Raw genomic sequence first — 10,280 nt, forward strand, 5'->3', positions numbered from 1 at the left:
CATTCCAGCCTGGGTGACAGAGCAAGACTCTGTCTCAAAAAAAAAAAGGAACCTGAAACTTCTCCTAGGCCCATCTGTGCACTTCTTTGTAAAATCCAGTTGTAGCAAAATAACCCTTCTACGTCAGTTTAGCTAGAAACCCTCATCCTCTGTATCTAATAAACCTCAGCATCTGATCAGGTTCCTCAACCTCCACCATCCTCCTTGTGATGTCTGGTCACCCTGGCCTGTCTTCAACTAGAATCCTATTAGGTTGATTTAGTCAGAATCCCCCTTACCCTCAATGTTTTCTCTTACTAATTTTCCATCTACTGACCCCTACCCTGCTCCTTGACTAGGACTTCCCACTTGCTCATGCTGTATTCAGTGTTGAGCCCCATCTTTCTCCCTCAGTGCAAGCCCCTGTTTTGCAGTGTTCCCTCTGCATATTGCAATGGTTCTGAATAAAGTCTGCCTTACTGTATTTTTTTTTTTTTTTTTTGAGACAGAGTCAGTCTTGCTCTGTCCCACAGGCCAGAGTGCAGTGGCAAGATCTCGACTCACTGCAACCTCTGCCTGCCAGGTTCAAGCAATTCTCATGCCTCAGCTTCTTGAGTAGCCGGGATTACAGGTGCCCATCACCACGGCCAGCTAATTTTGTATTTTTAGTAGAGACAGGGTTTCACCATGTTGGCCAGGCTGGTCTTGAACTCCTGAGCTCAAGTGATCTGCCCGCCTCGGCCTCCCAAAGTGCTGGGATTACAGGCATGATCCACTGTGTCTGGCCTGCCTTACTGTCTGTAATGAGTGTCATTGAACAAGTGTTTCTTTAGTAATGCTTCCCCAGTTTTCTTCCATTATATATTGGACCACTCCAATTGTCACTGTCTGGCGGCATGTCTGTCTCTCACCCCAATTTATATGTTCTGAGGGGGTTGGGTTGAATTTGAAGTAGTCACTGCTAGGTCTCCAGGGTTAGGTAGCACAGCCAAGGCCCTTGGTAGGCAGAACTAGGCTTCTGATGTGAATACATGAATGTGGGCAGGCTGTCCTCAAGCAACAGGTTCCTCCTCTCTCTCCCATGGCCCCCATGCCATGGCAGGGTCCTGGAGCTGGTCTTGAGTTCTGGTCGAGTGGGCTGCTGGAGCTACCACTTCCTTCCCTTCAAGCTGCCGACTCAGGCTGGCAACACTTGTGTGATACTGTGAAATATATATTGGTCTAGGTCCCATTTTGTGGCCCAGAGCTCCTAAAACCCTTGGGATCTCTGGAGTGATAAACGTTGTCTTTTTTTTTTTTTTAATTTTTAATTTATTATTATTATTTTTTTAGACGGAGTCTCACTGTGTTGCCCAGGCTGGAGTACAGTGGTGCGATCTCAGCTCTCTGCAACCTCCACCTCCCGGGTTTAAGCCATTCTCCTGCCTCAGCCTCCTAAGTAGCTGGGATTATAGGCGTGTGCCATCACACCCGGCTAATTTTTGTATTTTTGGTAGAGATGGGGTTTTGCCACGTTGGCCAGGCTGGTCTCAAACTCCTGGCTTCAAGCGATCTTCCTGCCTCAGCCACTCAAAATGCTGGGATTACAGGCCTGAGCTACTGCACCTGGCCAGCTGGAACAAATTCATCAGGCTTGAGGAGGGGGGTCATGGGAACACCCGATTTATAGCTTGTCAATCACAAGTCTAGGTAACAACTTACTACTTGTGGCTGATATCCAAAGTTAGGGGGGAGTCTTATGGGATTGAGCCTTCAACCTGTGGGATCTGATGCCATCTCCGGGTAGATAGTGTCAGAATTGAATTAAATTACAGGACACCCAATTGGTATCTGATGGAGAATCTGGTTGGTTGGTAGGTGGGGAAAGTACCCCTGCTCCCGGCTCTAATATTTGGTATTAGAAGTGTTATGCTGAGGCCTGGTACGATGGCTCACACCTGTAACCCCAGCACTTTGGAAAGCTAAGGTGAGTGGATCACCTGAGGTCAGGAGTTTGAGACCAACCTGGCCAACATGGTGAAACCCCATCTCTACTAAAAATACAAAATTAGCTGGGCATGTTGGATGGTATGCACCTGTAATCCCAGCTACTCAGGAGGCTGAGGCAGAAGAATCGCTTAAACCTGGGGGGCAGAGGTTGCAGTGAGCTGAGATCACAGCACTGCACTCCAGCCTGGACAGAGCAAGACTCTGTCAAAAAAAAAAAAAAAAAGCAGTGTTATGTTGAGGGACATGTAAGAATAGGAAGAATACTTTGCATTTTGTTTTTCTAATCTTAGATAGCTTGGCACTCCAGACATTGAGGAGCAGGTGTTCCGTTCAGCCCAAGTAGATGCTTAGAGCCAAGGTAAATTGCACTGCAGTGTATATTTGGTGGTTTGTTCAAGAGTTGGGAAGCAGTTTACTATCTAAGTAAGTATATTAGGTAGGTGTACAAGATGGTGCCTAAGATTCCCACAGTGATGCTCGTGATGGCCCAGTAGAAGGCTTGTTTGGAGGTCTTGGCTGCCAGCTCATAGTCACTGGATTTATTGTAGTTCTTTGTCTGAGTTTTAGGAGAGAGGGAACAGGGAAAGATGAGTATAAAAGAGTTATTGCATGGCTGGGCATGGTGGCTCACACCTGTAATCCCAGCACTTTGGGAAGCTGAGGTGGGCAGATCACCTGAGGTCAGGTGTTCAAGACCAGCCTGGCCAACATGGTGAAACCCAGCTCCACCAAAAATACGAAAATTAGCCGGGTGTGGTGGTGGGCGCCTATAATCCCAGCTACTCAGGAAGCTGAGGCAGGAGAATCGTTTGAACCTGCGAGGCGGAGGTTGCGGTGAGCTGAGATCGTACCACTGCACTCCAGCCTGGGTGACAGAGCGAGACTCTGTCTCAAAAAAAAAAAAAAAAAAAAAAAAAGAGTTATTGGGTGAGGGTGCGCTGTGGAACTGTAAGGACTCAGGGTGGAGGTCTGAACCCACAGGAGGTGCTGGCGTTGCTCAGGCTCCTAGTTCAGAAGGGAGAATAGGCCGGGCGCGGTGGCCCATGCCTGTAATCCCAGCACTTTGGGAGGCCGAGACGGGCGGATCACGAGGTCAGGAGATCGAGACCATTCTGGCTAACACAGCGAAACCCCGTCTCTACTAAAAAATACAAAAAACTAGCCGGGCGAGGTGGCGGGCGCCTGTAGTCCCAGCTACTCGGGAGGCTGAGGCAGGAGAATGGCGTGAACCCAGGAGGCGGAGCTTGCAGTGAGTGGAGATCGCGCCATTGCACTCCAACCTCGGCAACAGAGCGAGACTGCGTCTCAGAAAAAAAAAAAAAAGGGAGAACAAGGAAGCAGTTGGGTCAGGGGCAGGGGTGAGATGGAGAGGGAGGGTGAGGATTGGCATGGTGCAGGTGCCCACCAGGCAAGAAAAGATCACGGCTGGGATGGCTAAGGGAAGGCAACAGAAGAGGCCCAGGATGGACAGGCAGAGGTAGTCGCTGGACTCATCCTTATCAGACATCAGTTTAAACACCTGGGGGGCAGAGAGTTGGTTATGTCTCACTATGGCTTCTGAACTCCAACAATCCTTTCTCACTCTCTCCCCACTTACCTAACTCATCTCTCCTTGGCAGCTATACGATCTTCATTGACCCCATTTAAAATTCTCATTGACTTTCTCTAACCCCCACCATGTCTCCTCTAACCTCTCTCAATTCCTTTTATTTTTTGAGACAAGGTCTTGCTCTGTCACCGGCTGAAGTACACTGGCATGATCATAACTCACTGCAGCCTTGAACTCCTGGGCTCAAGCAATCCTCCTGCCTCAGCCTCCCAATAGCTGGTAGTACCATAGGTATAAACCACCACACCCAGCTAATTTTTGATTGTGGTTTTTTTTTTTGTAGAGATGGAATCTCATTATGTTGCCCAGGCTTGTTTTCAACTCCTGGCCTTCAGTGATCCTTCTGCCTCAATCTTTCAAAGTGTTAGGATTATAGGTGTGAACCACCATGCCTGGCCTCTGTATCACTCTTATTTAATTATTTATTTATTTATTTATTGAGACAGAGTTTCACTCTGTTGCCCAGGCTGCAGTAAAATGGTATGATCTCAGCTCACTGCAACCTCTGCCTCCTGGGTTCAAGCGATTCTCATGCCTCAGCCTCCTGAGTAGTTGGGATTACAGGCATGTGCCACCACGCCCAGCTAATTTTTGTATTTTTAGTAGAGATGGGGTTTCACCATGTTGGCCAGGCTGGTCTTGAACTCCTGACCTCAGGTGATCTGCCTGCCTCGGCCTCCCAAAGTGCTGGGATTACAGGCATGAACCACCATACCTGGCCCTTTCTTATTTATTTTTTATTTTTGAGACAAAGTCTCACACTATGTCACCCAGGCTGGAGGGTGGTGGCACAATCTTGCCTCACTGCTCCTCTGCCTCCTGGGCTCAGGCAATTCTCATGCCTCAGCCACTCGAGTAGTTGGAATTACAGGTGTGCACCACTATGCCCGGCTAATTTTTGTATTTTTAGTAGAGACTGAGTTTCATCAGTCTGGTCGTTGGCCAGGCTGGTCTTGAACTCCTGGCCTCGAGTGATCCTCCCACCTCAGCCTCCCAAAGTGCTGGGATTACAGGCGTGAGCCACCACACCCGGCCCACAGCTCCTCTTGTAACCTGTTAAATATATATGTTTAGCCACCCTGTCATCATATCTCCACAGGAGCTCCAGGTACAATTGGCAGCTGGGAATGTGCCTGACAAATGTACACATCTCAGATAATTCAGTAAATGTCTCAATAGCCCTGAGAGACATGCACCAAAAACATCAAAGCTATGTCTGACCCCCACATTATCACCAGGTCAATGGTTGGCATCCTGTTGCAGGTGAGGACTGTTCTCACTTGGACAGAAGCTCCTTACAACTTTGGCCCTAGTTGCAATGATAGACATACTTCTCTGCTGTGGATTTTTCTGCTGTTTCAGTTTCCGTATGGGAATGCAAGACAGACTTTCCCAGAGACTTTCCAGACCTTACACCATATTAGTCCAACTACTCATAAATATTTCCAACTTTGGCCGGGCGCGGTGGCTCAAGCCTGTAATCCCAGCACTTTGGGAGGCCGAGACGGGTGGATCACGAGGTCAGGAGATCGACACCATCCTGGCTAACACGGTGAAACCCCATCTCTACTAAAAAATACAAAAAACTAGCCGGGCGAGATGGCGGGTGCCTGTAGTCCCAGCTACTCGGGAGGCTGAGGCAGGAGAATGGCATAAACCTGGGAGGCAGAGCTTGCAGTGAGCTGAGATCTGGCCACTGCACTCCAGCCTGGGCGACAGAGCGAGACTCCATCTCAAAAAAAAAAAAAAAAATATTTCCAACTCCAAGTGGATCAGTTCCATTCTGTTGATCAATCACAATGCCCTCTTTCAGCAGGAAGTAGCCAGCATGAATGTGGCATTGAAATCCCATAGAAATGGAATGGAATTTGACAGTGGGAAACTGTAATTGAGTACCCCATTTTTTTTTTTTTTTTTTTGAGGCAAAGTCTCGCTGTGTCGCCCAGGCTGGAGTGCAGTGGTGCAATCTCAGCTGCAACCTCCGCCTTGCGGGTTCAAGCGATCCTCCTGCCTCAGCCTCCCAAGTAGCTGGGACTACAGGCGCCCGCCACCACGCCCAGCTACTTTTTGTATTTTTAGTAGAGACAGGGTTTCACTGTGTTGGCCAGGCTGGTCTTGAACTCCTGACATTGTGATCCGCCTGCCTCGGCCTCCCAAAGTGCTGGGATTACAGGTTTGAGCCACTGTGCCTGGCCAGAGTACCCCATTTTTAAAGAAAAAAAAGATTTTTTTTTTCCTTTTTCTTTTCCCCCCATCTCCTACTTAGCTCTTTAGGAATGCAATTGTAACCTCCCTACATGGCAAACTTATCTAATTATATGTTTACTTAGAAGTTCCAGGGTCTGAACCTTGAAACAAATCAGGCACCCCCAGAATTCTCTCCCATCAAATTGCCTTGAGACAATGGTCAATTTCTCTGCTCACAATGGTGACAGCTAGAGCACCTGATAGATAAGACATCAAAGCATGTCACATAGACCCCACACCTTCTTGCCCCCCACCTTTATGTCATTCACATCAAACCCCCCTTTAAAAGTTCCTGCTTTCTGTCCTGAAAGCTGAAGCAATACCCCTAAGGCAGGAACCTGTACCTCTTCCCCTCAGCTGAGTTCTGGAATAAAGTCACCTTCTTTATACCAGAACTTGCTCTTGTTAATTGGACTCTCCAAGAGTAGAGTGACTGGACCTGTGTTTGGGTATAAAACCTTCATTATAAATTCACCGTTCCCTTATAAAACTCTCACCCTATAAAACTTCTTTGTCTTCTCTCTCTCTCTCTCTGTGTGTGTGTGTGTGTGTGTGTGTGTGTGTGTGTGTGTGTGTGTGTGTTTAGAGACAGGGTCTTGCTCTCCCAGGCTATAGGAGTGCAGAGGCACTATCATAGCTCACTGCAGCCTCAAACTCCTGGGCTCAAGTGATCCTCCTGCCTCAGCTTCCTGAGTGGCTGGGACTACAGGTGCACACCACCATGCCCAGCTAATTAAAAACATTTTTGTTTTTTGCTGGGTGCGGTGGCTCACGCCTGTAATCCCAATACTTTGGGAGGCCGACATGGGCGGATCACCTGAGGTCAGGAGTTTGAGGCCATCTTGGCCAACATAGTGAAACCCCGTCTCTACTAAAAATACAAAAATTAGCCAGGTGTGGTGGCGCACACCTGTAATCCCAGCTACTTGGGAGGCTGAGGCAGAACTGAGGAGGTGGAGGTTGAAGTGAGCCGAGATCCTGCCATTGCACTATAGCCTGGGTGACGGAGCGAGACTCCGTCTCAAAAAAAAAAAACCAAAAAATTTTTTTTCTTTTGGTAGAGATGGGGTTTTGCTATGTTGCCCATGCTTGTCTTGAATTCCTGGGCTCAAGTGATCCTCCCACCTCTGCCCCCCAAAGTAAAACTTCTCTTAGCTCTCTCACTGTTCCTTTTATAATATCCTTTACTTCGTCCCTGTGAATCCTGCTGTAAACCTTTCCGGTTCGCCCATGAACTCCCTGCTCCTTTAGCTCCTCTAAGACCTTATTTGACCACCTATTCACTCCTTTTGCTGGAACTACAGGCGCCTGCCACCACGGCCGGCTAATTTTTGTATTTTTAGTAGAGACAGGGTTTCACTGTCTCTACTTCTCTGTCCCCTTACAAAGTCCTGCCCTGTCTCCCTCTAACACCTCTCAACTTCTGAAACCAGCTTCCTGACCTTTTGAACTCCTTCTCCATCCACGTACAACAGCCTTCCTGTTCTAAACCCTTGCCCCTCTAACATATGTCTCTGTCCACTTATATCACCCCTGAGGTTCCTTTATGATACCCTTTCTGCTCTCATCATTTCCCCTCTACTCTCTCTAACACTCCTCCTCCTCCTCCTCCTGCCCTCCTCGAACATTCCCAGGAGGGCACCTGGATCTGGCACTACCAGTGCTACATGGAAGCTCTTCCTTGGTCACCAACCACCGGTGATTACCATGGCGGCCAGGCAGGCCCCACCTCCTAGCCTGTCTCTCTGCTTCTATTGGCCAATTGGAGGTGGTATGTCATAGGGTGGGAACCAATACCTGGCTTCTGACTGGTGTGATGGGGTGACGGCACCTCCTACTCACTCAAGTCATTGGCCAATCGAGGAATCCCTGGTTCCACCTTCAAAATAGACCTATAAATAAGTTTCATTTACTTGATCATCTTTGTTTAAAGATTCCTTCCGAGCATCTTGAGAGAAAAACACTACTCGGGGCAAGAGTGACGTGGGCCTCCGAGTCTTGTGTTTCAGGAAAAACACAGTGCATTTTCTCTGCTCTCATACCACAACAGTCAACACAGAAGAGTTCTTTGATCAAATGTATGGGTTCTCCCCCTTTTTTTCCCACCCGCTCAATCCCCTCCAACACCAAGCAAGTGATCATTTGTTTTCTTCCTTCCTTTCCTTTCCTTTATTTTTTCCTTCGTTCTCCCTTCCCTTCACTTCCCTTCTTTCTTTTCTTTCTTTGCTTTCTTTTCTTTCTTCTTGCTCTGTCGTCCAGGCTGGAGTGCAGTGGTGTGATCTTGACTCACTGCAACCTCCGCCTCCTGGGTTCAAGTGATTCTCCTGCCTCAGCCACCTGAGTAGCTGCGACTACAGGCGTGCGCCACCATGCCCGGCTAATGTTTTGTATTTTTAGTAGAGACGGGGTTTCACCATGTTGGCCAGGATGGTCTCCTGACCTCGTGATCCGCCCGCCTTGGCTTCCCAAAGTACTGGGATTACAGGCGTGAGGCACCGCGCCCGGCTCTGGCTATTTTTTTTTTTTAAGTGCATTACGAAAATATTTTATAACTTGTGTGTTTAGATCATGTGCCTTAAATGTGATTATTGGTATGTTTTGCTTTAGGTCTACTATTATTTGTTTTGTATTTCCCCTTTTCTGTGTTTTGTTCATTGTTTTCCCGTTTCCTCCTTTCTTTGGGATTATTTGAATATTGTTTTAATACTCCATTTTAATTTATTCATTGTGATTTTCACTATATATCTTTGTAAGTTTTAAGTGATTGCTCTAGGGATTATGGTAAACACACTTAAACATTTTGTAGTCTACCTAGATTGAATATTTTGCAACTTCAAGTGGAATATGGAAACCTTCCACCATATTGGTCCCTTCATTGTCTCCCATTTATGTGTTGGCTTTCACATGCATTATGAAGACATGCATTGAAAATACATCCATCCAGGGCGGTGGCTCACGCCTGTAATCCCAGCACTTTGAGAAGCTGAGGTAGGTGGATCAGGAGTTCAAGACCAGCACTTTGAGAGGCCGAGGTAGGTGGTCAGGAGTTCAAGACCAGCCTGGCCAACATGGTGAAACCCCATCTCTACTAAAAATACAAAAATTAGCTGGGCATGGTGGTGGGCGCCTGTAATCCCAGCTACTAGGGAGACTGAGGCAGGAGAATCACTTGAACCCAGGAGGCAGAAGTTGCAGTGAGCCCAGATCACACCATTGCACTCTAGCCTGGGTGACAGAGTGAGACTCTATCTCCAAAAAAAAAAAAGGCCGGGCACAGTGGCTCATGCCTATAATCCCAGCACTTTGGGAGGCTGAGGCAGGCAGATCACGATGTCAGGAGATCAAAACCATCCTGGCTAACATGGTGAAACCCCGTCTCTACTAAAAATACAAAAAATTAGCTGGGCATGGTGGCGGGTGTCTGTAGTCCCAGTTACTTGGGAGACTGAGGCAGGAGAATGGTGTGAACCCAGGAGGTGGAGCTGGCAGTGAGCCGAGACCGCGCCACTGCACTCCGGCCTGGGTGACAGAGTGAGACTCCATTTCAAAAAAAAAAAAAAAAATCCCCCCTAAAGTGTTGGGATTACAGGTGTCAGCCACTGCACCCAGCAGTCATTCCTTTTAATGGTAAAAACCGCAATTATTTTTGCATCAGCTACACGCACACACACACACACACACACACACACACACACACATACACACATATATGTCACCTGCAGATTTAGTTTTATTTCTTCTTTCCCAATCTACGTGCCTTTTTTTTCTTTTTTGAGACAGAGTCTCACTCTATCCCTCAGGCTAGAGTGCAATGTGGAGTGATCATAGCTCACTGCAGTCTCAAAGTCCTGGGTGCAGGTGATCTCCCTGCCTGAGCCCCCTAAATAGGTAGGACTACAAGCATGTGCCACCATGCTTGGCTAATTTTTAAATTTTTTTGGTAGAGATGGGGTCATGCTGTGTTGTCCAGGTTGGTCTTGACCTCCTGGTCTCAAGTGATCCTCCTGCCTCCCAAAGTGTTAGGATTACAGACATAAGCCACTGCGCCAGGCACTGTTTGCCTTTTTTTCTTGCAGTGACTAGAACTTCCAGCACTGTGTCAAATAGGAGTGTCAAGAGCAGACATTCTTTCCTTCTTGTTGATCTTATAGGGAAGTATTCCATCCTTCATCATTAAGTATGATATGTATTTGGTGTGTTTAAATCTATTATAGTTATTATTATTATTTGAGATGGAGTTTTGTTCTTATTGCCCAGGCTGGAGTGCAATGGCACCATCTTGGCTCACTGCAACCTCCGTCTCCCGGCCTCTAAGCCATTCTCCTGCCTCAGCCTCCCGAGTAGCTGGGATTACAGGTGACCGTCACCTTGCCCGGCTAGTTTTTGTATTTTCAGTAAAGACAAGGTTTCACCATGTTGGCCAGGCTAGTCTTGAACACCTGATCTCAATTGATCC

This window comes from Rhinopithecus roxellana, chromosome 12 (assembly GCF_007565055.1).
Source record: "Rhinopithecus roxellana isolate Shanxi Qingling chromosome 12, ASM756505v1, whole genome shotgun sequence".
In the NCBI taxonomy this organism is placed as follows: Eukaryota; Metazoa; Chordata; class Mammalia; order Primates; family Cercopithecidae; genus Rhinopithecus; species Rhinopithecus roxellana.